The sequence below is a fragment of the Lissotriton helveticus genome, chromosome 10 (assembly GCF_964261635.1).
Source record: "Lissotriton helveticus chromosome 10, aLisHel1.1, whole genome shotgun sequence".
In the NCBI taxonomy this organism is placed as follows: Eukaryota; Metazoa; Chordata; class Amphibia; order Caudata; family Salamandridae; genus Lissotriton; species Lissotriton helveticus.
The window spans coordinates 509684537-509711405 of NC_136071.1; positions in this window are offsets into that span (position 1 = coordinate 509684537).

The window sequence follows — 26869 nt, forward strand, 5'->3', positions numbered from 1 at the left end:
ACTGCACTGATCTTTTGGACTCAAAAGGAAACAGTTGCTCCTCTGATGTGGTACTCATGAGTCTTAGGTGGGGAAAGGGTCCATAGCACCTGGGTGTGCTACATCTTTAGGCTATCTGCTCCCTTGTGCTCTTCTTCCAGCGCCATTCTTTATGTGCTACTGCCTTCGCTCCAGCAAAATTTGGCTGCTGCCTTCTGCCTCATTACTTTGTGGTTCCAAGTAGGGGAACCACATAGTTGGTTGAAGGTGATTTTATACATTAGATTAGATCTAGCCTAGGTCCTCAAAATATCTTAACACCAGTCTACCTGGGATGATCGAAAGAACCATGTTTTGCGTTTCCTACGGAACAGTACTCCTGAGGGCTGCATCCTGAGATCTCGAGGCAGTTGGTTCTGAACTTTGGCTGCTAAAAAGCTGAAAGATCTGCCTCCTAAGCATGCCCTTTGAACTTTAGGTACTGTCAGCTTGGCAGTACCCACAGATCTCAGGTTTCAAATAGGTCTGTAGGTTGTGAGTAGAGGCCGAAGATAGCTAGGGACTTTCTCGTTCAGAATTCGATGACAAAAGCACATAGCTTTAAAAGTCTCTCTGTTCAGCACCAGTCACCAGTGTAGCTTCCTAAGGGCCGTTCCCACTGGGGCTCGCCTTGGGAAGTTCAATAGTATCCGGGCTGAGGCCTTCTGTACTCTCTGCAGTATTCTTGTACAACTTTTGGTGACCCCTAGGTAGGGTAGAGAATGTTGCAGTAATCCAAGCAAGATATAATCAGAGCCTGAATGATGTTTTTGTTTGCTACCAGAGGTAGAAGATCTAATATTTTCTGTAACATCCTCAGTAGGCCAAAGCAAGCGCTGGCCAAAACTGATATCTATTTCACAGAAGAAAGGGTATTATTGAACCATACTCCTAGGTTTTTAACCTTAGGTTTGGGGACCGGGGTGAGACCAAATTCTTCGGCCACCAGTTGTGAGACCAAATGGAGGGTTATTTACCAACCACCATAATGTCAGTTTTGCCTGCATTTAGTTGGAGGCAACTGAGATTCATCCAATTGGCCAGGTCAATTAAGCAGGCTTTGAATTTAGGAGCAGCCTCTACATAGTTCTGTTCTAACATTGTAATTAGCTGGGTGTCTTCAGCATAAGACACCAGCATCACCCAATGATTTAAAGCTATGTCCGCTGGTGGGCGCATGTACACGTTAAATTGGTTAGGGCTCTGGGCAGAGTCCTGAGGAACCCCTTGTAACAGGGGTCGAATCTCCGACTTAAAAGGCTGTTGTAGGACTTGGAAAGATCTGTCCTGAAGGAAATTCTTGACCCACTCCAATATGCAACCTCTGACTCTGACATTCCACAGCCATGGGATACCGTATCAAAAGCTGCACTTAAATCCGGCAGGATCAGTGCTGCTGTCCTGCCTTTGTACGCTGCCATTTTTAACGCTTCAGAGGCTAAGAGTAAGGCTGATTCAGTACTATATAGAGTTCTGAAACCTGATTGGGTTTCGTGAAGTACCTGATTTTCTCTATACAACTTGGTCAGTTGGAGGTTAAGAAATGGTTCTGCTATTTTAGCAAACAAAGGTAGCAGCAATACTGGTCTCAAGTTTTTTGGGAGCGCAGGGTCCATAGAAGGTTTCTTCAGTAAAGGGACCACCATCGAATGTTTCCTGGGGCTTGGGACTTGCCCAGTGCTGAAATATATGTTCAGCAGGTTTGTAAGCACCGGTGCAATAGCTTCCTTCCCTCGTTGCAGCATGTTTGGAGGGGATAATATCTGTGGAAGAGCCTGATTTCACTTCTGAAATGAGCTGCAGTATGTCTCTTTCGGGTTGGTGGTTGGAAAGTAAATAGCCCTTCCTAAGATAATTCATTCTTACGAGGAAAGAATTTGAAATTTCTGCTGGCTTCTGGAAAAGTGTCATGGATCTTATCGATTTTCCCCAAAAAGAGCTAGCCATTTTATTACAATAATCCATAGATGACTGTTTCACTACTATAACACAATTCATGGAGGTAGGTTATTTAACTATACGGAAGATGTCTTTAGGGGCATATCCTTCGAGGATTCAATTTTATGTACATTGAAATCCCGCCGTGTTCTCCGAATCTGTTTGTGATAGTGTTTTAGCACTTCAAGGTATTTCAGCTTATACTCAGGTTGAAAATTCCCCTCCAAAGACGTTCAAGATGTTTACATTCTTTTTTCCGCGTTGTGTTGTATAGAAAAACGATTTCATAGAATGCCATTCATGAGAAAACATTTCAACTAAACTATGTAATGTAATTTTGCAGGATGAGGGGATTTACCATTTCAAAGAAACTAATCCATCTTTTTATGTCGAAATTGGCTTTTCCATTCTTATTTTTAAGGAGTACATGTAATAGTTGCAGGTTTTTGTTGGCTGTATTTTTAAAGAGCTTTACTTCAGGGGCCATTATTTCAGATTTATGGCATAGATGCATCAAGGTAAAATCAGCTCGCAAAGGGGCAGATTCTCAGAATCTACCCCTTTGCGACTGGTATTTTTGCCTTTGGGATGCATCATCCCAAATGCAAAAATCGCAAATTAAGAAATCGCAAAATTGCGATTTCTTGCATTTAAGGAATCTCAAATTGAGATTCCTTAAATGCAATGCATTAAAGTTTAAAAAATAGCGATTTCGCTAATAGGGATCGCAAATTACCATGAACTTGAACTTCATGGTAATTTGCAAAAACTTTGAAAAATGCACTAAAGTGCATTTTTCAAAGTTTCATGTTGCGCACACACATGCCCTAAGGGCATGTGTGTGCGCAACATATGTGCACAGATCAATTTCAGGGGTGCAACAGGGTGTCCTTTGGACACCCCAGCAACCTTGAAATCGCATTCTCAATTTGCGATTCGCTAATTGCGATTCGCAAATTGAGAATGTCTTCCCATTCATTCCTATGGGCCTCTAAGAAATCGCTATATTTTTAGTGATTTCTTCATGCATTGCATTTTGCTATTCCTTAATAGCGAATCGTTATTTTTCGCTATTAAGGAATAGCAAAATGGGTTCTTGATGCATCTGGGGGTATATCTTTTAGACTGTTAAACAATTACTTTGAATGCTTTCATTTCACTGACTCCTCACCCCTGCAAACACCATCCATACCTGACCCCTTCACAACCTCTAAACACCATCTGACTCTGCCCCCAATTAGCACCTCACCACGCCTAAACTGCACCCACTTCTGACTACTAAACTCCACCTGTCACTGAACCCTAAAACCTCTTTCTACCCCTTAAATCCATCTGTTCATTCACCATAAAAAAAACTTTCTATGCCTAGACCCACATCCATTCCTGTACCCTAAAATCCGCTCACCACGCTAAATAATAATAATAATCCACATTTGTATAGCGCAAGCTATTGCCCAGAGTCGCATGGTGCTGGGCTAACCTGCCGCCGGAGCCAGGGATCGAACCGTGATCCCCAGATTCCAGCGTCAGTCGCCCTGGCCGCGGCGCCACACCTCTCCCACGCTAAACTCATCCATTCCTGAGCCCTTAATTTCTTTCTGCCGCCACCCACCCCTGATCCCAGAAACCTCTCATCACCCCTAAGCCCCACTCATCCATCAATTCTAAAAAACTTCTAACCAACTGTAAAATCCACTCATTCCTGATCTAAAAAAATCTCACAACACCTAAACGTCAGCCATCCCTGAACCCTACGAACCCCATTCTATGTTTTAACTCACCCATCCCTGATCCCTTAAACCTCTCATTACTCCTAAATATCATCCATCCTTGAACCTAAAAAACCCTCATTAGTCTTACATTCCACCCAAGTTAAATGCAATTTCATATTTTTACTTAAAATTATCTTTATTTTAAAATGCTTATTTACATTTTCTGTTTATTTGTATTTTATTATAATAGCTTTTCCTTAAAATTGGTTTTCCATGATTTGGTTTCCTCCAATGTTGTTTCTTTGCTTTCAATTTTTATTGATTCACCTATGTAGTAAAGTCACCCTTCGGGCATGGTAACCCCCTATATTTTGCCTGACTCTGATGCATCTTTGACTGAATGTGCATGGGTCCTACTAACCAGGTTCCCAGTACCTGTGTTCTTTCCCAAAACTGTACATTTGTTTCCACAGGTGGCACACCCCTGGCCCACATATAAGTCCATTGTAAAAGGTACCAGTGGTACCAAGCGCATTGTGACCAGAGAGGGTCTCTAATGGCTGAACCATGTATTATGCCACCCTAGGAGACCCCTCCCCAAACCTATGCACACTGCCACTGCAGCCTGTGTTTTTTGGTGCAGGTGCAGATAACAGTGAAGAGTCGACTGGGCACACATTCCTGTGTGCCAGCCTACCGGCGCTGCAAGAGGCATAGGAAAGTCACCCCTACAGCAGGACTTACAGCCCTATGGTGAGATGCACTCCACCTTGTGTGCAGGCATAACTGCATGAGCAGAAATGACCTTGTGGTGTCTAATTCCATTCTTAAAAACAAAACACGAGGGGAACCTGTCTGATTCCACCAATTTGCACAGCCTCGTGACTGAATGAATTAAATTCAAATAGTTTAATTCTTTATTTCTCCATGTTTTTTCTTCTTTTTACTTTTAATCCTTTTTCCATGTTTATTCAATTTGTTTCATTCATTCCAAGGTTTTACGATGGTATTCACACAAACACAGGAGCACCAAGGAGTTCCACATGTCACATTTTTATTAAAAATAACTCAATGCATTTCGGGATTAAAAATCCCTTTATCAAGGGCATCTACAATAAAAAAGATAAACAATAGTGATAATTTTACTGTCTGCGTTATCATTATAATTCCAATGCTACTAGCAGCCAAATTACTTCCATTTTTCTCAACACTAGATGCTAAAATCAACGTTCGAAGCAAAATTACAGGTCTGAGTCAGAGCACTACATAAAGATAACACTCTCTAGTCCGTTTTTTTAAGACACTTTTCTAACTGAAACACCCTTACTAATTAGCTAGAATTTTATCCATTGACAAAAGTTATATGTACTCAATAGACCTTTGTAGGGTCAACCAACACTATTTTTCTATCATATGTTAACATACATTTGCTTGCCCTTTAAGTTGTTTGGCTAATAATTTCGTTTACTGTGACATATGATAAAGTGCGTTCCTTGTAATGAAGCCAACATTTGCAAGATATCGATTTCGTTTTAAATGGTCTGCCGAATTCCAAAATAATACATTCATATTACTTTGTGTGCCGAGGCACACTTATCTCTTTCAATGAAAAACTGCATCCATTCTTCAAGGCCCTTTCGCAATTTAACTCCCCTCCTAACTTCCCCCAGGTGATTATTCACGTGTGTCTATAGTAAACACAAGGAACAAGCCAAAACTCCGGAATAATTATGTGACGCTCTCATTATTATTCCTCCTCAGTATCCTCAAATAAACCACACATCCCAGAATGCTTTGTGACCGATCCCTTATGAACTCCATTCTTAGACATTATAAGTGCACAGTCAAGTCATACTGAGTACATGGGCTGCAAATTGTCACAACCAGTTCAACAGGTCCATGATGGTTTCACAGCATCCCAAGATGTTTGGTACCAAACATCTCAGATTAATAACCCCACACTGATGTCAGTGCTGAATTTATTAATAAATGCAGTCAGAGGGCACCTCAGAGGTGTCCCATGAAAACCTACCAACCCACTCCTGTGTGCCTGACTGGTATGCACCAGCCTGCCACGTCTAGACATGTTTCCGACCCCCTGAGGTGAGACCCTTTTGCTCTTGTGGGTCAGAAGCAAAGTCTGCTTGGGCGCAGGTGCTTCACACCTACCACCAAGGAGTAACAGCATTGAAACGCGGTGAGCCTCAAAGGCTTCATGTCCTTTGTCATGCTGACCATGACCTCTCCGGCTAGTGGAGATTCCCGCCCCCCCAACCAAGGGCCCCCCCTAACCCAAAGCCCCGGTTTTGGCGACAAGATCGGCAGGAAAATTAGTAACTAGGAGAGGGGTGTCCCATCTCAGCTAGGGCCACCCCTAAAATGCCCTAAGCTGAAGTGACCCTCTCCTTTCAAAATCCTCCATATTGTTTTTGAGGATTCTAGCCAATAGGGTTAGGGGTTTGCCTCCTCCCCACAGGGAGGGGACATACAAAGGATGTGGGCACCCTAAAGGGAAGTCGCCGATTGGCTACTACTTTCTAACCCCTGTAATGCCCCTAAATTGAAGATTTAAGAGCACCCCTGAACCTTAATCCTCAGATTACTCATGACCCGCCTCCCAGCTGCTCTTCCCTCCCACTTGGCCATTTATGGCGGAGTGCACGCGGTGGTGAGCAGTGACCCTTGACCCTCTGGGCCGGTCACCCCACGCACCGCGCACACTCCCCGTGAGTGAGCCCAGGCTGCCCCCGATCCCGCCGAGTGCCGCCGCTGCCCGCAGATGTGCTCCTGGTCCTTGACCGTTTGTATTTTGTATTTTGCCTCTGTTGCGTTTGTATTTTTTATTTTGCCTCTGTTTTTTCGTCGATTTCCAGCGTTATTGTGTGTTTTGCCACACTTGTTGTGCCCAGCCCCTGCCGCGTTTCCCGCCCTCTCCCCGCCGCTGCTCCCCTGCAGCCCCGCCCCCTTTTTTCTCTGTGTCCCTTCCCATTCGCCGCCCCGCTCCCGCCTCCCAGCTGCTCCTCCCTCCCACTTGGCCATTTATGGCGGAGTGCACGCGGTGGTGAGCAGTGACCCTTGACCCTCTGGGCCGGTCACCCCACGCACCACGCACACTCCCCGTGAGTGAGCCCAGGCTGCCCCCGATCCCGCCGAGTGCCGCCGCTGCCCGCAGCTGTGCTCCTGGTCCTTGACCATTTGTATTTTGTATTTTGCCTCTGTTGCGTTTGTATTTTGCCTCTGTTTTTTTGGCGATTTCCAGCGTTATTGCGTGTTTTGCCCCACTTGTTGTGCCCAGCCCCTGCCGCGTTTCCCACCCTCTCCCCGCTCCCTGCCGCTGCTCCCCTGCGGCCCCGCCCCTTCTTTCTCTGTGTCCCTTCCTATTCGCCGCCCCGCTCCCGCCTCCCAGCTATTCCTCCCTCCCACTTCGCCATTTATGGCGGAGTGCACGCGTACGCGCAGCGGTTGCGCCGATTGTGCGCCGAAGGCGTGCCAAAGGCAAGCCCGTCTGCGCCCGTCCACGCCTGGACCGCGCCCAGCGCCAGAACGCTTGGCCCCAGCAGATGCCAGCCCACCCGCCGGCCTTACGACGCCGCCACCCTCAACCCACTCAACACCGGCCGGATCCCCGGTTGCTACCGAGCCACCCCGAGATGCACCCACGGACCCTTCACCTGCCAAGCCTGCAAATTCACCTGCATCAGGACCTGCACCGCACCCGCCAAGCCGAGCACCAGCAGCAACCACCTAAAGTGCATCCTGCTCAACACCCGCTCCGTCCACAGACACACCGTGGAACTCTGGAACCTGCTCGACACCACAACTCCAGACGTCGCCTTCCTCACGGAAACATGGATGAACGCCTCCTCAGCGCCCGACATCACCATCGCCATCCCGGACGGACACAAGATCACCCGGAGGGACCGCGTCAACCAGACTGGAGGAGGCATCGCCATCGTCCACAAGAACTCCATCCGCGTCACAACCAACTCCGACGACACCTTCACAGCCGCCAAACACCTGCACTTCCAGATACACATCGACCCCAAGACCACCCTCAGAGGCACCCTCATCTATAGACCCCCGGGACCACGCACCCAATTCAGCGAAGACAACGCCGACTTCATCAGCCCGCACGCCCTCCCCTCCGCTGACTACATCCTCCTAGGGGACCTCAACTTCCACCTGGAGAACAACAATGACAGCAACACCACCACCCTGCTGGACAACCTCGCTAACCTCGGACTCAAGCAACTGGTGAACACCCCCACCCACTACGCCGGACACACGCTTGACCCAGTATTCTCCTCCAGCAAGTACATCTCCTTCAGCCACTCCACCGGACTCCACTGGACAGACCACAGATACGTCCACTTCAGCTTCAGGAGGACCAAGACCCACCACCACCCGCAACAGGTTCCCCGCAGGAGCTGGAATAAGATCACCACCGACCAGCTCACCACATCCCTGAGCCAGAACCCTCCCGCCAGCTCAACGGACCCCAACCAAGCAGCCAACAACCTCACACAGTGGATCGCCAACTGCGCTGACGACCTCGCACCAGTGAAAAACCATCCCAGCAGGCCCGGCAGCAGGAAAGCCTCTTGGTTCAACGACGATCTCAAGAACTCCAAGAAGAACTGCCGTACCCTCGAGAAAGCTTGGTGCAAAGACCCGACTACAGACACCATGACCGCCCTCAAGCACGCCACCCGCAAACACCACCAGCTGATCCACACCACCAAGAAGACAGCATTCAAGGAACGACTAGACAACAACGCCCACAACAGCAAGGAACTCTTCAGCATCGTCAAAGAGCTCTCCAACCCCAGCGCCGGAAACAACGACATCACTCCCTCGCAAGATCTCTGCGACTTACTCGCCTCGTTCTTCCACAGCAAGATCACCGACATACACAACAGCTTCGGCGCACAGACCACGCACCCAACCACCGAACCGACGCCCCCCACTACCACCCTACGCGCCTGGACCCCGGTCAGCACTGAAGACACCATCCGCACGATGAACACCATCCACTCCGGGTCACCAACCGACCCATGCCCCCAAAACGTCTTCAACAAGGCCGACTCCGTCATCGCACCCCAACTCCGGGACATCATCAACTGCTCCTTCAACACCGCCACCTTCCCGGAGAGCTGGAAGCATGCCGAACTGAGCGCCCTCCTGAAGAAACCATCAGCGGACCCCACCGACCTCAAGAACTACCGCCCCATCTCGCTCCTCCCTTTTCCTGCCAAAGTCATCGAGAAGACCGTCAACAGACAGCTTGCCGCCTTCCTCGAGACAAACGGATCCCTCAACCACTCACAGTCCGGTTTCCGAGCCAACCACAGCACCGAGACCGCCCTCATCGCAGCCACTGACGACATCCGAGCCCTGCTCGACAACGGGGAAACAGCGGCCCTGATCCTCCTGGACCTCTCCGCAGCATTCGATACTGTCTGCCACCCCACCCTAGTGCAGCGCCTCAGCAACATCGGAATCCAAGAGAAGGCACTGGAGTGGATCATCTCGTTCCTCACCGGGAGAACCCAGAGAGTCCGCCTCCCCCCGTTCAGATCCGAGGCCACCGAAGTCATCTGCGGCGTACCACAAGGATCATCACTCAGCTCCACCCTCTTCAATATCTACATGAGCCCCCTCGCGGCCATCGCACGCCAACACAACCTCAACATCATCTCCTACGCAGACAACACCCAGCTGATCCTCTCCCTCACCAACGACCCCGCCACCGCCAGAACCAACCTACACAAAGGGATGAAAGACGTAGCCGAGTGGATGATGAACAGCCGCCTGAAACTGAATTCAGACAAGACGGAAGTCCTCATCCTTGGATCATCACCCTCTGCCTGGGACGACTACTGGTGCCCCCCTGCCCTGGGCAGCGCGCCCAAACCAAACGGACCGCGCACGCAACTTGGGCTTCATCCTGGACTCCTCCCTCTCGATGACCAGACAAGTCAACGCCATCTTATCGTCATGCTTCAACATCCTACGCATGCTCCGAAATATCTTCCGATGGATCCCCACCGAAACCAGGAAGACGGTCAACCAGGCACTCGTCACCAGCCGACTGGACTACGGAAACACCCTCTACGCCAGAACCACAGCCAAACTACAGAAAAGACTCCAACGCATCCAGAACGCCTGGACATCCCCCGACACAGCCACATCTCCGGACACCTGATAGACCTGCACTGGCTCCCTGTCAGCAAGAGAATCACGTTCCGACTCCTCACCCACGCACACAAGGCCCTCCATGACCTGGGCCCCAGGTACCTCAACAACCGCCTGACCTTCTACACTCCCACCCGCCAGCTACGATCGACCAGCCACGCCCTCACCACCGTTCCACGCATCCGAAGAGCCACCATGGGAGGAAGATCCTTCTCCTACCTGGCAGCCAAGATTTGGAAACTCCCTCCCCATCCACCTCCGTCTGACCCAAGACTACCTCTCCTTCAGAAAGCAACTCAAGACCTGGCTGTTCGAGCAGTAGCGGACCCCCCCTCCCCCAAGCGCCTTGAGACCCTCCGGGTGAGTAGCGCGCTATACAAATATCTGATTGATTGATTGATTGATTGATTGACCTACGTAGAAGAGGACAAAGAAGAGCCGTTCAGCGGCAAAGACTGAAGACATCAACTGACCTGTCCCCAGCCCTATCTACCTGTCTGCAGCCTTCAAAGACCCTGCTACAGAAGATCGACTCGTCCCGCAGTCCAGCAAACTCCAGAACCCTGGGAGGACTGCCTGCCTTAAAAAAAAAAGACTTCTAATCTCACGTAGACCACAAACCTGTCCAGAAGAAAACCACCTTGAACGACAAAGTGCTCTGCCTGTAGAACCACAAATCCGACATACTCTGCCCCAGACACCCAGGGCCCAAATTCCAGTGGCCCACCAGTCCAGCAAAGGTTCCCCAGTGATTGTGAGCAAGAGGGACATTTTGTAACAAACGTGGCAGGGACCAACTGGGTTGGTCCCTGCCAGACTCCACATCGATGCCTGCAGTCTCTGCACGATTACCTCCCCTACCCCGACCTGCACAGGTCAGCTGATTTCCAATTCCGAAAAGACACTCCTACAACCAGATTTCTTGGACCATGAGAGATCAACTGACAGAGTACCAACGGCCCAGTACATCCCAACTTACCTGTGCAGCTGTAGGTTTCTTTTGTCCAACCTCCTGACCTGAGTCTGAAGCCTTTTTCCAACTTCCAGATTCCCCATTTGTTTGTATTGGGCACCTGATGCTGTGTTGGCACTCTGCACCCGGCTTCCCCTGTGCTGCTGAGGGTGTATGTTTGGTGCTGGCTTGAGCCCACCCCTTGTGCTTACCTTAACCCCAGGAGACCGGGTTACCAAATCGTTAGACTTACCTGTAAGTAGTATCACTTTTATTGCCCCCTTTCTCCATGGGATAACATTAGCACCGGATCCCGAGTTTGACCTCTGCACCCACCAGTGCTCCTGGTAGTGCAGTTTTGTCACTTATGTGAACCTTGCCTGGTACTGATTCTTCATCCAAAAGCTCAATATCGTAATTAGTTTACTTACCTGCATAATTAAATGAAAATGAAATGAAATCCAGTATTTGTAAAGCGCACAGCTACCTCCGGAAAGGTGTCCCTGCGCTGGGGGCCATCGGGAAGATTAAGCGAGCTATTGCCCAGAGTCACATGGTGCTGGGCTAACCTGCCGCCAGGGATCGATCCGTGAACCCCATAGTCCGGAGTCAGGCACCCTGGCCGCTGCGCCACACCTCTTCCACAATTGCAGCTTGTGTCTCCTCCCTTAGGATAACATTGTACTGGTTGAAAATTGTACTAAAACTATCCACTTTTTACATTGAAAAACAGCGATATTTAAAAAGGTATTTTACTACAACAAAGTATCTTTGGTTCTATAAAATAAATAGACTAATTGTAATATTTTTACAAACCATTGGTCTCAGATTTAGTCATTGAGTGTGTGTAATCATTTCTTGTCTGTGTGTGTACAACAAATGCTTAGCACTGCCCTCTGTGTAGTCTAAGAGCTCACACACTCTACCACAAAAGAGAGCATTCGTATTATCTACTTTAGCCTCTATAAAGCCTCTGGGGATCCACTGGTCTCTGTGCACACTATACCTTACTTTGTTATAGTATATACAGAGCCTGCTTCATGCAACACATATCAATGCATTAACTTAACCAAGACATGGCTGTGTTGTATGGTGTATTTATGCCAAATGCCTGAAAACTTAATTTGTCATCTCATATTTAGGGCTAGAGAATGGTAGATGTCTTTTTAAAACTCCCACCACGTTGTATCATTTGTATCTATGTGTGCATAATTTTCTAAACACTCTAAACACAGATTTAAGTATTTAACACGTATGCTTTTTCGATACAATTAGATTCACACACATGAAATAATCTATTTTACATAACTGAAATGGATATTGTAAGGACGCTTAAGCTTTAAGCGTAACTATTGTGCTTGTAGGGACATTTTAAGGCCTTTTTAGTTATTTAATACATTTTAAAAAATCAATAATGTAATAATATAGTTGGAAATAAACAGAATGACAGTGAAATCTAATACATACACGGTATGTCAAATGCTAGCAACCGATGTGGACATCTGCCACTCGGGACGCCAAGTGACACTTCAGGAGCACCTGATGCTGACTGGCTACTCCTATATCACTTTGATGACGGCATCTCAGATTTCAGCTTCTCCTGTGTATCGGCCATTAACAAGATTTGGTAACTGTGCCACTCTCATCTACCTGGAATGGAGCAACCACCTCAGTGGACTTCAATCTTGTTTGTGACCCAACAAATATATATATAAGACTAGTCTGCATGATATAGGGTCATGGAAGAGTTGCTCACCTCCTTTGGTGATGGAAAGACCTGTGTGTGCTTTGATCCTACTCACCCAGTCTCCGTGACCTTTGATACCACCGATTGCAAGATTCTTCTGAGACAAGGTCCTTGAACTTCTTGTTGATCAAGACTGATCATTTAAAACTCATATCCTATTTAACTTTTGCCACCGACATGTTCAACAGAGTTACTCACTGGGTAAGCGCTTTTATGAAACCTGTAACAGAGGCAGCTCATACATTCGCTACAGCTGGGGTAATACAGGGCTGTTTTCAACACCCACGCCCTGACTTTGTCAGCTTTGTCAGAATATTTATTTTTTTAAACCATGAGATTTTTGAAGCACAGAGGCCTTGCTTCCGGGTCTGGCTCATCCCACCTCATATTTGCTTGATTGGCTGTCATCTGTGACTACACTTGAGTCCCATTCAAGAGAATTGCAACCTGAGATTCATGCTGGACTCTCAGCTCTCACTTGTACAATAGCTGAACAACATCACTAAAAAGCATTGGCAAAGGCAACAGGTCTGGCTTGCATTGGGGCCTGAGTAAAATATTTAAATAAAGAAAAAAAAGCCTGCTACAGTATAAAAGCAAAATTAAAAGATTGTTCTGTCCATATAAAATGCTTCTACGAGATAAAGAATGTAATATATGACGATTCAGAGACTTTCTGCGATGTAAAATGGTCCCCAGTGCATTCCAATGCTAGCACTCCACAGAAGGCGAAATGATTCACCAAACAGACAATTGTAGATTTGCCGCATTTGCCACATAATCCATAATCTGCTACATAATTTGCAGATTTTAACAACAAATAAATGTTTCTAGCTCAAATGGTTAAAAAATGTGCAAACATTCAGTGACCCATGTTGCCGCGCAGTGGGAGGCCCTTTGCAAAAAGGTTGACTAGTCATCTTTCTGTAGTTTCGTGCTATATTTGGGTGTTACTCTGATACTAATGAGGTGCAAACTAATACCCAGATAGTTATAAAAAAAGAAATACTATCACGAAATGTGCCGCATTATGTGCCTTTTCTTGTCGCATTAATTTACTCAACTCTGCCGCATAGTCTGCCCCTCCCCAGCCGCATAATTCCAGTGACCCTACAGTTAATGCTTGCCTTGTTGTGTCTGGACATGACGCTCTTTCTGCGCGCACCCAGTTGTCTTGATATTTTACTGCTGCCACCGTGTGTGGCGTGTACTTGTATTGGACACACCGCACACTGTGGGTGCCCGTGCGTCTGGCTGTTGACGCTCTTCTTCTGGCAGCAGTGTGCTGGCTCAGGCCGCAGTCTGCAGACGTCAGTGGAACGACACTTTGAAGGACTGCCTATCGGCACTTTGAGCAGTTTACATTACGGCTTGTCTTTCGCTCGCGCTGTTTATTTTCCTTGGATTGCCCATCCCTGGGAACACGCGACGCTCCGGCATCTGTATTTCATCAGGCACCGGCACAATGGCCCTAGACACAAGGTGCGAACGCCTCCTCTCGCGTCGAATGTCAGCATTTTGTACCTCAGACTCGAAAAAACATCGACAGCAATGGTTACCCCGAAGCACAATATCACAGTTGAGCGAACATCGTTTTAGGCGACATTCCTTTATGCTGGCATAATCTGGCAAATGTCACATTAGCTTGTTAGAACACAATCCCGAAATCATGCCATTAGGTCACCCCCATGTTTGTTACAAAATGTTAACGCGAGAGCTTAACAGCGTGAATTTTGTTTGACGCTGCTGTGTTTTGCACTGCTACTTTTTTATAGCACAAAATGCTTCAATGCATCCAAAATGGATACCAGGGTGCATTTCACCCTAAAACATAGCGCAAAACGTAGGTATTATATTTATTGTAATTTCACTTAATTTTAGCAGATTTTTTCAATTTATGCAAAAGCAAATTATACAAATTTCACACATCCATGTGATGTTATGGCGACAACTCAAGCAGGGCCACTTGAAGAATGCTCTCCTGCTTGTAGGTCGTGAGGTGGGAAGTCATGCAGTATGTGGCAGCTGTATTGTGGTGAGGGCCCTAGGTCCGCATGGCTACAGAAGGACACACAGGACACGGTAGTTACTGGGTGCAACTGGCCACGAGCCCGTGCGTTCGGCCACCTTTATTATCTCAGCGTCACCTGACCCGTGACGTCTGTGGTGGGTGGGTGTACAGTGTAGCACATACACCGAGAAACACTAGTGTGCTGACTGCACATCACTACATCCATCCCAAACTTGGGGAAAAATCAGAACGAAGGAAAAAAGTCCAAAACCTGTGGGATGGAAAATATACCAAAATTTAACATTGGACTCATGACCTCAAACAAGTCTCTTTGGCCGCTTGCAGGCCGCAGGCAATGTGGTTACTGCATCCAGGACCAACAGTTCGCTGTGGCACGGCTCGCAGTTGTTCGGCGGGTCCAGTCTTCTGTCGGCGCAGCCTGGACGTTGTTCTCAGTCTTGCCTTTGCTTCGCTTGATTGGTGATGATGAGTAGTTGGAGAGGAGGGTGGATGGTATGGGTGTTGTCTGGCTTCTGGCTTCCACTACTCCGTCCTGGTCTTTGGTGATGTCTCCGGGCAGGCTTCACAGTGTCTCTTGGCAGGTGAAAAGAGTAGGTGCAAACATCCTTCTCACTAGGATGCCCCTCTCGCCAGTGTTCTTCTCTCACAAGATGTCCGGGAGGCCCTCTTTGCCAGGCTTCCACTGGACTGGTGCTTTCGGTCGTGTTGCTCCACCATAGCCTTCGGGCCGTGAGCGGGACGCTCCACGAGCATCACCGTTGTGTCCTTAGTTCCACCTGAAGGTTAAGTTGTTGACTCCTTCCCTTGCACACGAGGCATTCATCCTTGTGGGTCCTGCAGAGGCACAGCTGTGGATATGTCTCCCGTGCGGGACTTGCTGCCACCAGAGTCCCTTGAGGCCTCTGCTTCTTGGGTTGCCACGGGCTGGTGTGGAGTTGTCAGTTCCTCAGCTTCCGGATGCCTGAGCACTCTCGCCATCCAATCTTCCGCTCAACCCCAGAGGTAGATGTCGCCAACAGTCCAGCTTGCTCTCTTCGGCGATCGCCATGTGTATGGATGGCTCGTAGGTAGACGTCTTTGATCTGTGTTGCTGGTGCTCTTGCCAGGCCTTGTCCTCCACTGCACTCAGATGTTCCAGTGTCTGTCACCTTCCTTCTTTTCGCAGTGGCGGCGTGCCGCACCGAATTCTTCTTCCTTCTCCTCGCAGTGGCGGCGTGCCACTCTGATTTCTTCTTCCTTCTTTTCGCAGTGGCGGCGTGCCACTCTGATTTCTTCTTCCTTCTCCTCGCAGTGGCGGCGCGCCACTCTGATTTCTTCTTCCTTCTTCTCGCGGTGTAACCTGGACCGATCTCCTTTCATCTTCTCCGGCCAGGCTTCCCCGTGCAGCTCGCGCCCTCTGCACGTGTCTTCCTGGTCTTGTCCTAGTCCTAGGACACTGTCTTCTTTTCACTCAACCGCCAGAGTTAGCGTCGCGACCTTCACTTCCTCTTCCGTTTTACTGTTAACTTGTGGTGTCGAAGTTCATTGGTCCATGTTTGCGGACTACGCCTTGGTCGAACTTCTTGGACCTTTTTCCGGTCCACTCTGCCGATCTCTGGCAGGTTGGCTTCTTGGTGCGACCATCTGGCTGGTCGGCTTCTTATTTCCCCGGACGACCATCCGCCTGGTCGGCTTCATACTTGCTTCTCGGGCGACCATCCTACTGGTCGGGTTCATATTTACTTCTTGGGCGACCATCCGACTGGTCGGCTTCAAATCTTCTTCACGGGCGACCATCTGACTGGTCGGCTTCTTTTCCCTGGCGACCAGACTGGGTGGTCGGTTTCTTCCTCCTTTGCGACCACACTGGGTGGTCTTCTGAATGCGCTCTTCGTTCGCTTCCGTGACTTGTTTTTAGCTATTGCCATCCGTATTGCTGCTCCCCCAACACCAAAGACCTTTTCCTCGGCGACTTCAACCTGCACTGGAATGACCCCAACGACCCTCATGTCAACACTATCAAAGACCTCATGACTGATCTTGCCCTAACCCAAGCTTGCCCCCTCCCAACCCACTCGAAAGGAGCCACTCTAGACTGGATCATCTCCAAGGAGACAACCGTCAAACTCATATCGATTGACCCTTGGGACTGGTCAGACCACCATGCCATCACCTTCCTGCTACCTGGCACACGCAGAACATGCACACCACAACCGATGCTCCCTAAACGCTGGGCCAGAGACACTAAAAACCTTGACCTCAATGAACTTGAGGTTCGCTGCAAATCCGACCTCCCCCCACCACATCACCTCGGTCAGTGACCTAAATGATCACTACTCTGTTACAATGTCGAACATCTTGGATGACCTAGCCCCTCTTCAAATAAAAAGAACTCAAGTCAAAGTTAGAAACCCATGGTTCACTGGTTCCCTCAACGATGAGAGGAGATCCCTCCGACAAACCGAAAGAATCTGGAGACAGCACCCCTCGGCAGATCACCTAAAACTTCTTCGCCAGGCCAGAAATACTTACAACAAGAATATCATCAACTCGAAAAAGGAGTTTTTCAGAGCGGAATTAGGAAATGCCCAGAACAGACCTCGCAAACTCTTTGAGATGGTCAAACTTCAATCGAACAAACTGTCCAAAACAACGAAAGAAACCCCCAAGTCTCATCTCCTCCGAGGATTTCTGCTCGTTTTTCGCACACAAAATTAAAGCCCTAGATATCGAACTCAAGGCTGCCTCACTCCCCCCTCCGAACCTTGACCTTCCAATGTCTCTCCCCTTGCCGCCATGGTCCGCACCAAAGAATCTAGTACACTGGTCCGAATTCACACCCTATGATGAAGACGCTGTCGATAAAATTCTCTCAACCCTGAACCCTAACAACCATTTCAACGACCCGCTCCCCTCGAACTGTCTCGCGACCGTTGCCAAATCCATTATTCCCAGCTGGACAGCGATAATCAACGCCTCTCTCCAACAGGGATCAATACCGGCCTCACTGAAAGCTGGCCAAGTCCTCCCCATTCTGAAAAAGCCGTCATTGGACCCAGCCTCCCCAGACAACTTTAGACCAATTTCCAACATTCCTCTCTTGGCCAAAGTGCTGGAAAAGTGTGTCCAAACACAGCTAAGTCACCACATCAACAACTTCCATCTACTCGACGACTGCCAATCCGGATTTAGACCGGGTCACAGTACTGAAACCACCATGCTCCACATTGTCGATGATGCTCTTCTAGCCCTTGACCAAGATAAAACCTGTCTCCTTATCCTCCTCGATCTATCCTCCGCCTTCGACACGGTCAACCACGAGATGCTACTCGAACGCCTTAAACTGAGAATGAGATTAGATGGTACAGTCCTCGACTGGTTTAGTTCCTTCAAAACCGATCTCAGAGATTCTTAATCAACGGCGAACTGTCCGCCCCCTCCATGGTCACGGTGGTAGTCCCGCAAGGATCAACGTTGTCCCCCACCCTCTTCAATCTCTATCTTGAACCCCTTGCCGAAGTCCTTCGCACTGCAAATATCTCCTTCCATATGTACGCTGATGACACTCAGTTCTACATATAAATCTCTTCCCTTGTGGAGATCCTCACCTTGAATGAGGCCCTGAAGCTGACCGTCAGATGGCTCTCCTCAAACCAACTTAAACTCAATGCTAAGAAAACTGAGTTCCTTTTAATCTCCCCGCCCAAGAACAACCCCGAGATCCAGACATGGATTAAAGCCATCACTGCCTTAAACTGTTCTCCAACCATTGTGGATTCAGCCAAATCTCTGGGAATTACCTTGGACCACAACTTGAACATGCGAGACCATGTCAACGCAATGGCCAAATCTGCCAGATTCCACTTGAGCTACCTATGGAAATTGAAACCCTTTCTTGACGCTCCTGACCTAAAACTAGCAGTCCAATCATTAGTTATTTCTCGACTGGAATATGGTTGCTCCACCCTCTCCGCCTTACCTAAGATCTCGCTGGCTCCCTTAAAAGCCTGCTTTAATGCAGCCGCCAGACTACTTACAGGCTCGAGAAAATTAGATCACATCACTCCTCACTTGAAAGCTTTGAACTGGCTTCCCATCGAGGCTAGGATCCACCTCAAACTGGCATGCATCACGCACAAGGCCTTACACTCTAACTCCCCTGCGTATCTTGCACAGAAGCTTGTGATATCTGGAGGAAGCAGAAACTCAGGATCTGCTAACACCCTCCTGCTCCAGCCTGCACGCTTTAGGAAAACAAAAACCTGCAATCGAGACTTCGCCGGATCTGCACCAAGAATATGGAACTCCCTCCCTCCTGACATCAAAACTATCCCCTCCCTTGCACGCTTCAAAAAAGAGGCTAAATCCTTCCTCATGGGTAAATTCCTTTGCTAAACCTGCTCCTCAGCTACCTAAGAGACTATTGCCTCATCCTGCGACCCTGTACAGTACTCGTGTGATTTCCTGCCTATTGTATGACTCGTGTCGCTGTAAACTACCCCGATGTATAGTTTCTCCTTTCCCAAATGTACAGTATTTGTTGGAATCTCCTGCCTACCTTATGACCCCGCAATTCTGTAAGCTCTATGATGTACAGGTCCTGTGATATACTGCGCTCTATACTACCCTTTGAATATGTAAAGCGCTCTGATACCCTCACGGGTCAAGTTCGCGCTTAATAAAACATTAAAATAAATAAATAAATAACAAATAAATTTGCATCATGCGCCTTCGCACTTTCCTGTTGCCGAGTTTCAGAACCACCGTCGGTTCGTGTGGTGGTGATCATGTGTATGCTTTACTGCTGCAGCGATAGCCTGTGGCCACCAGGCATCGCTGCGCCTCCTGTTTTCCTGTGTTCAGGGTTTCCTTCCAGCTGATAGTCTTGTCGCTGACGGTGGGTTCTGCAGCTCCTGCGCTGCCTTTAACCGTGGACACTCCTCAGTTGCCTTGACAGGATGGGCTTACTGTCCGTGCTCTGCTCAGCTCTGCTCAGTTCAGTATGTCAGGTGGTCTGTGTCACCGCTGTCGTCCTGCTACTGGTCACTACTTGTGAGCGCTGGTCACTGCGCTCTCCTTCGTGCACTGCTGGTGCTCTCGCATGCTCTGTCTTTATTCTGCTCTTGCCCCTTCTCTTTTACTTTCATTCGTGTTGTGGTAGTGCAGTAGGGCTTACGTTGATATGAGTTCCAATTTTCATTGCTTTTACTGCTTGTGACTTTCCTTGGAGGCGGTACTGTGGAAAAGTCAGCCCATAACGCACCTGATGCCCAGGCTGCTGGCGCAGGACGCCTCTTAGTCCCCATCTTGAACAATTACCAAATAAAGAGACGGGCGCTGGAAGCAGGAAAACAAGAACAGAGTTTTATTTCTCATGAGGAGAGCCTGTCATTTCGGACACTCGCATAGTGTCTTCAGGAGGTGCTCTAACAAGTTTCTCTGAGGCTTCGTCTTTTATACACATGTTTATGATGCACAAACATTCCTTATTGCAATAAAGACGCTTTGAAGTAGGAAAAACATGGTTGGAATCCCAGCTTCAGGCCTATTCCCATACCAGTCGCTCAGATGTCATCCTCCCCTCCTGAATGTAACAAGAGATTGTGATCTCTCAGCCGGACATTCCTACAGGACACGAGGGCAGGAGGGGATGATCAGATCAAAGGTTGGGCAGGCGATAAGATCGGGCACTTCGGTTGGTGTATCACGGTTTTGTTATGCTGGGCAGGAAAAGGGGGGGGGTACATCCACGAGGCTTGGTCTTAGGACTTGGGACCGGGTCGAAAGGCCGAGTGCAGCTGGGGGGGGGGGGGGCTCGTCAGCTGAGGGGAAGGGTGTTCTTGGGAGGAAATGGGGGGGTGTGGGTCGAGCAGGAGGGTTACTTCTAGAGCAGAGTCACGCAGAGGGAGAGGGTTTTATGGCCGATGCATGAGCAGTGCGCGCGGGGAGGGGTGCCGGGGGTTTAACAAACGGGCAGAGAGGCCATGGTGCCTAAAATGGCTGTCGTGTACGTGTGTGCATGGGCCTATGCTGGCGGGATAACACAGTCAGTGTTTCGCGATATCCGTTCTGCTTACAACAAGGGGTACAGTGAACACAAATGAACGCCGCTTATGTGCATATACATTGCCATTTTCAACAGTCGCCGCTTTTTTACATGAGCTAGTTCATTTCGGTGTTTACCTCAACTGACGGAATGTACATATAGCCATGTGTGGCCAATGAAATAGCGTTTGTCAATACTAGCAGATTGCGTGTAACCATATACAGTCGATACGATTGGCGGAATGCGGTACGTATGAATTTACAGTTGTTGGGTTATTCATACAAGTCTAGAGATCGGCATAATACTTAGTCGGGGTCAATCAAGAAAAAGGTTCCGACACATTATAGAATCAGGTTCTGACTTTCTCTCCGGTGACATCAACATACAGTAAAAATGCTCTGATACCTTCGGGTCTTGTCAGTGCTATAAGAGACTTTTGGAAAACTAAATACATGAGTGACCGATGAAACATTTTTGAAAGCAATACAAAATTGGTTGAGGGAGGAATTCAGTTCGATACAAGCAATTAGTCAAGGGGTGGGTAGAAAGTTCAGGAAGGGGGGCCTTCGTCACAATGTCTTTTTAACAGCGAGCCATCACTGGTAGGCTCTGGTAGTCCGTCTTCTTTCGTTGGCGCTGTTGAGCACCGGCGGTGGAGCTATAGGTCCAGCTCGGATTCAGCCTTACGCGTTGCAGGGTGCGATCAGTCCTCTGCTGTTAGATCACAGTCCTGTTTCCTAACTGATCTTCTTAGGGGTGCCTCATGCTGGGCACCTGCGTGTCTTTCTTCTTCCGTGGCAAAACCTTATTCTATCTAAATGCTGCTCTTCTTTTCTGAGTCAAAAGTTTATGCGAAAAGGGTGATGTTGTTGAATAATCGAGGGAAGAGAGGGCGGAGTGGGATCAGATCTTTGAACACACCAAGGGACCAAAGGAGCAAAGGACGACGAGCAGGCAGGCCCATCAATCGGGCTCAAAAAGGACGGGGACTTCAGGCACGAGTGGGTCAGCAAATCGAGGGCTTCAAGGCAGCCCTTCATTCCTTCTTCTGCCGAGTTTGAGAGTGGTGCCTCGTCCCGCGTCTCGTTGCTCTGCGACTCCACCTTTGGTTGAGGTCACACGTGCTTCATGATCTGTGGCCGGGCTGTGCGTCACGTCCAGCTCCTCTCCTCCGGTGATTGTATCTTTGAATGGGTACAAAACAAGTTTTAGGAAAACTGGCAGGAGAAGAACTTTATACATCTCAATTCCGTCCCCAATCCTAAGTAGGTGGGGGATAGGTTCATTCGGTCACAGTCAGAAGTCATCACTTTATGGAGTATGTAGGAGGGCATTTCCACTGAATTCGTAAGCCTATTTGGCATTCATTCGTGACGTATGTGGAGAGAAATCGGACTCCCATCGACAGTGTATTCTATCAAACTCGAAATCGAGTCCTTAGGTAGAGACTCGCCCCTTTTTTTAACCCAAGTACTGACAATCTTACATTTCCCTTCGGGGTCGGCAAACTCTTGCAAGCAGGGGGGTTATCATCATGAGAGGGGGGGCAGAGGTTAAACATGCTTTTCTTGGGGAGCGACGGTTAATCAAGGTCATCAATTACGCTTCGGGGATAGCTGATATGGAGCTGGGGTCAATCGGGAGAAGCGAGTACGCTTTGGACAGGGAGCTGGGGTCAATCAGGAGAAGCGAGGACACTTTGGACAGGGAGCTGGGGTCAATCAGGCGAGCAGGAGGACGCTTTGGACATCCGCACTTAAGTGCAGAGGGGTGAGGCAATCTGGGCATTGGGGATTGCATTTCTGACGAACTAAAAAACAGAAGACCATTGACGTTATAGTCCCCCTATAAAAAGGCCAGATATCGGGACATCAGTCGTCTTACCTGTCCTTTCTTTCATTACCAACTCGGGTTCTATCGTTTTGCAGAAAGGAGAGGTAGTAATATGGCAAGTTACAATCGTTTTAGTTCTTGTCAATTTTGCCGAACACCTTTGTGTTCGAAGAGACCAAATTAGGTTTGTGCCGGTGGGGCACAACGTTACCACACAAGGGAGGAGGGAACAGGGGGACCCTCAGAGAGAGAGAGAGAGAGAGAGAGAGAGAGAGAGAGAGTCGTCCGCACTCTAAACGAACCATTCGGTACACGTATGACATGGAGAGAGAGAGAGAGAGAGAGAGAGAGAGAGAGAGAGAGAGAGAGAAACGTGTACAATAATAGGCCATTTAGTGCGCACACAACACAGAACAGCAGGGGTCAAGTAATACGGAAACACAGGCAGAGGGACGACGTAGATCCATACATTACGTACACACAAACTCAGGCGGGGGAGACAGTACATGTATTATATACAAAAATCCAAGACAGAACATAGAACAGTTATTGGTATTATATACAAAAATCCAAGACAAAACATAGAACAGTTATTGGTATTATATACAAAAATCCAAGACAAAACATAGAACAGTTATTGGCCAAAAATGATCTCTTCCTGTATGCTGCGCATCCTTAGCATCCTAAGCTCTTTTTACCTTTTTCTTCTCTTTTATCGTCGGCTGCCTTCACTGGTGGCTTTGGTTGCACACACTTACGCCTTTGGCAATTGGTCAAGAACTAACCTGGTCGGGCTAATGCCAGGCTGAAGCAACAGTGGGTGTCAGCTGGGAGAACAATGGGGCAGCTTTGAGCTTCATGTCTATGAGGGTGCGAAAAGGAGGTAGTAGATTTTAAACACTGGCAACATTCCTAGTCCTCCGAGCGGAGGGTACTTGGGTAAACCTCACCTCGGAATATTCCTTAAACTTTCCCTATTTAGTTAAACGTAGGAATTTATTCATTAGTGCACGTCATTCTTGGTTGCATTATTCGGGGTGCCGAGCGAAGTCATATTTTGTAGTTTCCGCTTCAGGCTGTCCTCCCAAGCGGTAAGTTCAGGGAGAGAAATAGTCATTGTTTGCTCGTCGTGTGTAGGCACCATAATCGAACCCCTTTTTCCCATCTCTTGTCCGGTAGATCACCATTTTTTTTGTACTTTAATCGACGTTCCGATGTGACCTGCAGAAAGAGGGAAAAAGAAGGGGGGGCGGGGGCAGCATTTAAAAACACATTAGCGCGCATAAACCCGAAAAGGCTTTTACTTACTACATACTCGGCCTATCTCCACGGGATGCAGTCCCTGCCAACTTGGCGTTTAAGCCCAGGTGGACCGTTTAGTGTGGGAGAGATGATTATCGGAAGCCTGTGGATAGCATAGGTCGCCCAAGTATGGTTTTACGGATCGTGTGCAGGGGGGGGGTCAGAACAAAGGGCAGTCGGTGCAAAGTGGGGGGTGAGCTCGTGCTCTCCTTTGAGGAAAAGGGATAACCTACAGTGGTACGGGGTCGTTGTCGTTCGTACTAGGGGGGTCAGGTGGCACTCCTTCGGGGCGACTTAGGGGTTTTTTTAAAACAACTTTCTTGATACAGGTAGCATATAAAGTATAGGCTAAATACCAGGATCTTTAGCGGTTGCTTTAGGCTGTACAAAAATAAAAAACACATACAACAAAAACCTGGACCGTTCATATTTGCAATATTTCTGCGTACTATACTTTTTAACTCTTAACTAATCGAGCTGAGCCATTTCACCTGTATTTTAGTTATATCGGAAATAGTGGTCATTTATTCGAAACTTACCAATCTACGCGTGACAACTACGTTTGCTTTTTCCAAAAATCTTTAATAAGAATGTCGATGCACAAATACGGGCCTACAACCCCGTGGGCCAGCCACGGAGCAGGCTGGAACTGTACATGTGGGGATACTTATTAGTGGAAAACCTAATGGAGTCGGTGGTCGTTGATTTCATAATAAAGAGTGCGACAAGTGCAATAAAATCATCTCAAAACTTCAGTGTGAGCGAGTATCATAAGTGTTGAAATTCGAACTTTCAATAATCATGATGCGCCAAAACTTAACAACAATTCATTGTCCGAATGTTCAATCAGTACCCATCTCATGTCAATTCATTGTTTTTAAAAATTGCATACATATCTCATGACACCAAGGCTGAGCAATCAGGGTACAACAAGGAGTTGAAAGTTTCATTTGTACCAGCGCCATTTTTGTGGCAGCCAGGCCGATCCAGGCATAGTCAAAATCTCCACCAACTCGTGGTTGGCCCAGAGCCTCTTTCGGCAGTCCAAAAGTTCCGTTAAAGGGCAACAGAAAGGATCGGCGGTATGAACCATCAGTCAAAGGGGGAGGGAGGCAACAATTTTTTCTACCGGGTCATACTGAGTTTTCACCGGAACTGATCCGAACTGTAGTCTGCAGGATTTTAGTCATTCAAACTGAGGCTGGCGCCAGCATGGGAGCGCCGACGTCTCGCGGCTACATTTTCATCGTTCCGCGGGCAATCATGGCAGTCATTCCCCATCGGGGGTGCCTGCGGGGGTTGGGGGCCCCCGTGGCTCTTATAGAATCTTCAAAGTCGAGGAGAACACTTCTGATTGTGGGACTCATTTCTTAATTAACAAGCAACCGGGCCATCCCTTCACGCCGGGCCCGCTCCTGCAGGGTCGACCGCCATTTTACGAGTTCCAGCAGTCACTGCATCACAAGAGTGGACGAACCCTTGTCGGGTGAGTGGAGCGTTGGGGGTGCCACTGGGGGCCTCCACCTGGGGAGGTGGGAGAGGCTCGTTCGCGCCGCCTCTCCCTCCCAGCGCACCCCATGCCGTTTTTCTCGGTGTTAACATTCATGATGGCCGGACCAGGCGATGAGGGGGGGGGGTCGTAGGCACAAGCAAGACATCCCCCCCCCGGTGGCCTGCAAGGCGCCGCTTCAGGGCCGAACGGGGAGCTCATACAAAGCCGGGGCTCGACCAGGAGATACGGGGGGGGTCGATGGCATGGGCAAGACATCTCCCCCCATGTTGTCGTAGCCATTATTGAAGAAAGAAGAGGAGGGGACGCCTGGATCCCGTCGGCCTCGGCTCCTCTTCTGGCCCACCTTATGCGACGACCTCTCCGGCTGACGGCTGGCAGCAGGACCCGCCCTACACGTGCCGAAGATCTCGTCTTCCGGATGGGCGTAGCCGCGGACCTGTTGCACTTCGGGAGTTTCCAGAATGGGGGTAGGTATCTGCTGACTTGTATCTTTCTCATGTTACCGTTATTGGGGCGTGGCAGGCGGTGGGACAGACATGTTTGGAGCAGTGAGGGGTGGCGAAGCCTAGTTGCCTCGTGGCCGTCGCGATGTCAAGCTTGGCTTCTCTCACTATTTTCATGTTTCTTATTACGGGCTTATTTCTAACGTTTCTTATTTCTAGCGAAATCATGTGTTTTATCGTGAGCTATTTCTAACGTTTTCCTATTTGTAGCGAAATCAAAAACTCATCAGTGGCCTACTGATTTTGCTTTCTTATTTCTTTCTCTTTTTTTTTTCTTTTCTTTCCTTTCTAGCGTGTTTCACGCTAAAGTTTCTGTTAACAGGATACGGTGATTACTTCGTTATTGTTGCATATGTCCTTTTTATTAGGGGTGCCCTCCGGTCGAGCCAGATGACCCACCTCTAATAAATGGTCCGGGTGGAACTAGTTTACCAATCAGTGGGGAGTAGATAGGCACGAGAGATTACAACGGGGGACAAAGGTCCACATTACCTACCCTTCACTACTTGCAAAGATTTAGACAGAATATTTCTTTTCTACGCTATTTGCAAACAGGGAATGCCTCGAACAAACTATTCCTTGAACAATAAAATGTCCAAGTAATCAATCAATCAGTGGGGAGAAACAAAATAGGCATGACGGATTACAATAGGGGACAAAAATCTGCATTACCTATCCTTCACTATCTGCAAAGGGGGGGCAGAATATTTCTATTCTTTCCTGTTTGTAGACAGGGAATATCTCAAAGAGCAATAATCGATAAAAATCGATAACAAACAATCAGTGGGGAGAAAGATAGGCATGACGGATTACAATGGGGGACAAACGTCTGCATTACCTATCCTTTACTATTTGTAAAGAGAGAGGAACGTTCCTATTCATCGCTGTTTGCAGATAGAAAATGTCTCAAAGAGGACCAATACTTCAAGTACAATCAATCAATCAATCAGATGGATAAAGCCATCCTACCAATCGGACGTAAAGACGTCCTACTTAACCTTACCCGGACCGGACCGTGTGGGCAATTCTTTGCCTTCTCTTTTCCAGCGCCCAATCGTTCTCTTTCTCCATGTTTTTACCGCAGCATTCCTGTGGGATT